The 3,504-nt window shown below is 40.2% G+C and overlaps 1 pseudogene; it reads left to right on the plus strand.

Moving 5' to 3' along the window:
• The first annotated feature begins 836 nt into the window (after nucleotides 1-836).
• On the plus strand, nucleotides 837-1,297 carry LOC101990939 (annotated as a pseudogene).
• The last annotated feature ends 2,207 nt before the right edge of the window (nucleotides 1,298-3,504 follow it).

The raw sequence follows: 3,504 nt of genomic DNA on the forward strand, positions 1-3,504 counted from the left end.
CTCAATAAATAAATAAATTTAAAAAAAACAAAAAACAAAAAAATAAAATAATATCTTCCCTCTGGAAAAAAAAAAAGAAAAAGAAAACACGTCTATGGTTCTTAAGAAACCTTGTTTCCAGATTGGTGCCGCATAAATATTGTCTCTTTCTACTTTTAAACTTTTTTCTTTGATCTTCCAAATTTTGACTACATCTGTGAATTTGATTTAAGTGATGTTTTTTGGAGCTTACTCCAATTATTGAATTTAGAAGTTCGTAAAGATTTTGTTAAGCAAATTGAGGAAGTTTTCACTCAATACTTTTCGTGGGTGTTATCAGTGCTGCTGCCATCTTCTTTACTTTTGTACAGGCGTGAATGTTGGTCCCTTGGTTACTGTCCCGTGGGTCCTGCTGCTTTTGGTCACATATTTCCTCTCCTCTGTTGCCCAAGGAGATGATTTCTGGCTCCTGCCACCAAACCTGAAGATTATTTTTGGGACATTCCGTTCTCCAGCTGTTTTCTTATTTTAGTAACTGCATTATTTTTTACTTCTAAATTTCCAGTTTTTCCACTTTGGTTTGTCCTCATTTCCAGCTATTTTTTGAGACCTGCCTGACTTTTTTTCTTCTTTGGTTTAATTTGTATATTTATAAATGATTATTGAAGCATTTAACAGTTGTTAATTTAAAATACTTGTCAGATAATCACTTCCATTGACTCTCGTTTTATTCATATCGAGAAGCTCCTTGGTTTGGTGACTATTTTTTTAATTGCAGTTTAATTGACACATGGACATTTAGGGTATCACGTTATAAAACTCTGGGTTTTAATTAAGAATTCTGCTTTGGGGTCAAGATGGCGCCAAAAGCGAAGAAGGAAGCCCCTGCCCCTCCCCAAGCCGAAGCTAAAGCAAAGGCTTTGAAAGCCAAGAAGGCAGTGTTGAAAGGCGTCCACAGCCACAAAAAGAAGATCCACACATCGCCCTCCTTTTGGCAACCTAAGACCCTGCGGCTACGAAGGCAGCCTAAATACCCCAGAAGAGTGCTCCCAGGAGGAATAAGCTTGACCACTATGCCATCATCAAATTCCCCCTGACCACCGAGTCAGCCATGAAGAAGATAGAAGACAACACACTTCTGTTCATTGTAGACGTCAAGGCCAACAAGCACCAGATCAAACAGGCTGTGAAGAAACTCTACGACATCGATGTGGCCAAAGTCAACACCCTCGTAAGGCCCAAGGAAGAGAAGGCGTCTGTTCAATTGGCTCCTGATTATGATGCTCTGGATGTTGCCAACAAAATTGGAATCATCTAAACTGAGCCCAGCCGGCTAATTCTAAATACACACTTTTTCACCATTAAAAAAAGAAAAAAGAAAAAAAAAGAATTCTGCTTTTGTTAATTCACCCCCATAAAGTTTTGGCAAGGGGAAGGAAAAGGCTAGATCACTTCTGTCAAGTGGGACCAGGGTCCTCATTAGACTCCACAAAGATTGACAATGGGAAGGGCTGTCATTGTGGCTGAGAGGCACTGAATGAATGGCCCTCTAACCCTAGCCCCTCGCTGATGACATCAAGGCTGAGATAGGTCAGAGGACACTTTGAGGCTCCTGGGTGCCTCTCACAGACACTGCAGCTTAAGGATGGTCCTCATTATTGCTTAGCATTGGTAAACAGTCAGGACTCTTACACTATCTCTTCTGGCATCACTTCAATAGGGTGGACTAGGGTGCTCTATTACTGTAAAGTGGAGCTAGGAATTGAGATTCCCTAACATGGAGGAATAGCGGACTCTTCTTAATTCCTAGAAGAAATGAAGATCTACAGTTCTTGTTTGGCTTCTCAGACTTCATAACCTGGCCATGGAGGAAACCTTTGTTCCCTGCTCTTTGCTGTGGTTGCTAAGGAATGAGAATATAGTTGTTTCTGTTTTTTTCCTGTGGCATTGACTGAAGAAGGGGTCATTATCTAATAAACTGTTTCCTGCTACCCTGCCCCTTTCCTATCCTTTGGTGAGAAAGAACAGGCTTCCCTAAGGGCTTGGGACTCAGTTTTAGACTCAGGGATGCTCAACTCTGAATCTAGTGTATATGGACCAAGAAAACACAGGAGGGAAAATAAACAAGAAAGAAAATAAGAGAAGAAAAAAAGGAAAGAAGATAGGAGAAACAGAGAAGAAGAATTTACCTTGCAACCCTCCTTGGAGAACAAGGTCCCCTGTAGTACTGACTTCTTTCCACCCCTTCAGCTCTTATGTTGGCCACACATTTGATGCTCAGGTTTTTTACTTCCACTTAGTTAGAAGGGCTGAAAAAAGAATCGCTCTGACAAACCCATCTTCCTAGAAACAGAAGCACAATCTATAATGTTTTAAACACTGGGGTGGTTACATGTTAGATTACCAAAATTCTATGTTTCTACATACTTGCCAAAGGGTTTCCCTTTCCTTTGACGTCTTAGCTTCTACATGAATATCAAGGTTATCCAATCACAGTTTAGTTTGAGGATACAAATGGGAATTTTAATCTGGTTTAGTTCTGGAAAGAAAAATATTATCCTTTCTGTCCGTAATGATGTCAAAAAGATCAATAACACCTCACCAAGTGAATTAGGAGTGAACAAATAATATTAGATATATAAAGATGACAAAATGAGGGAAAATAAAATGATTTCCACTTAGCTGTACTTCAGATGCCAAAAATAAGTGACTCAAATACTTTTTTCTCCTAAGTGGGAAACAATTCCTTTTTCTAGCATGATACTATGTGAATCTTCCATTATTATTCTACCCATATTAAAGAAGAAACAAACTTTAAAAAAAATTTAATCTTTTTGGAGATTATTTTTCTTTTTTTCTTTTGTTTTGTTTTGATTTTTTATTTTGTTTGTTTGTCTTTATAACCCAACCAATATTTTCCCCTCCCACCTCTCCTCACAGTTCTTCCCTCCCACCTTCCCTCTTCCCTGTCCCCCATCTTCTCATCCTCCGCTGCTTCTATTCAGACACAGGGCAGGCATACCTCCCATGGATATCAGCCAGCCATGCTATATAAAGTTGCAGTGAGACTAGGCACCCCATCTTCTATGAAGTCTGGATGAGGCAATCTGGTAAAAGAAAGGGGTTCCAATAGCAGGCAACAGAGTCAGAGACAGCCCCTATTCTCACTGTTAGAAGTCCTGCAAGAAGACCAAATTACACAATTGTAATACATATGCAGAACAGGAGGGATCAGTTTGGGGGGGGTGGAGGAAAAACGTACTGAGAGAGACAACTAGGATCTGGGGTGTCTCTGGGATGAGCTAGAAACCTCGAATAGTGGAAAATCCTAGGAATCTGTGAGGGTGACTAGTTAAGACTCAGTAGGGGATATGGAGCCTGAACCTCTTTTCTCCTATAACCAGGTGAGACTTTTAGTGGAGGGACTGGGACACCAACCCAACTGCAAACCCTTAGACCTACAATTTGTCCTGCCTACAAGATGTGCTGGAAAAAGGATGGCTTAGAAATTGTGGGGATGCTTCC

This window comes from Microtus ochrogaster, linkage group LG9, assembly GCF_000317375.1.
Source record: "Microtus ochrogaster isolate Prairie Vole_2 linkage group LG9, MicOch1.0, whole genome shotgun sequence".
Taxonomy (NCBI): domain Eukaryota; kingdom Metazoa; phylum Chordata; class Mammalia; order Rodentia; family Cricetidae; genus Microtus; species Microtus ochrogaster.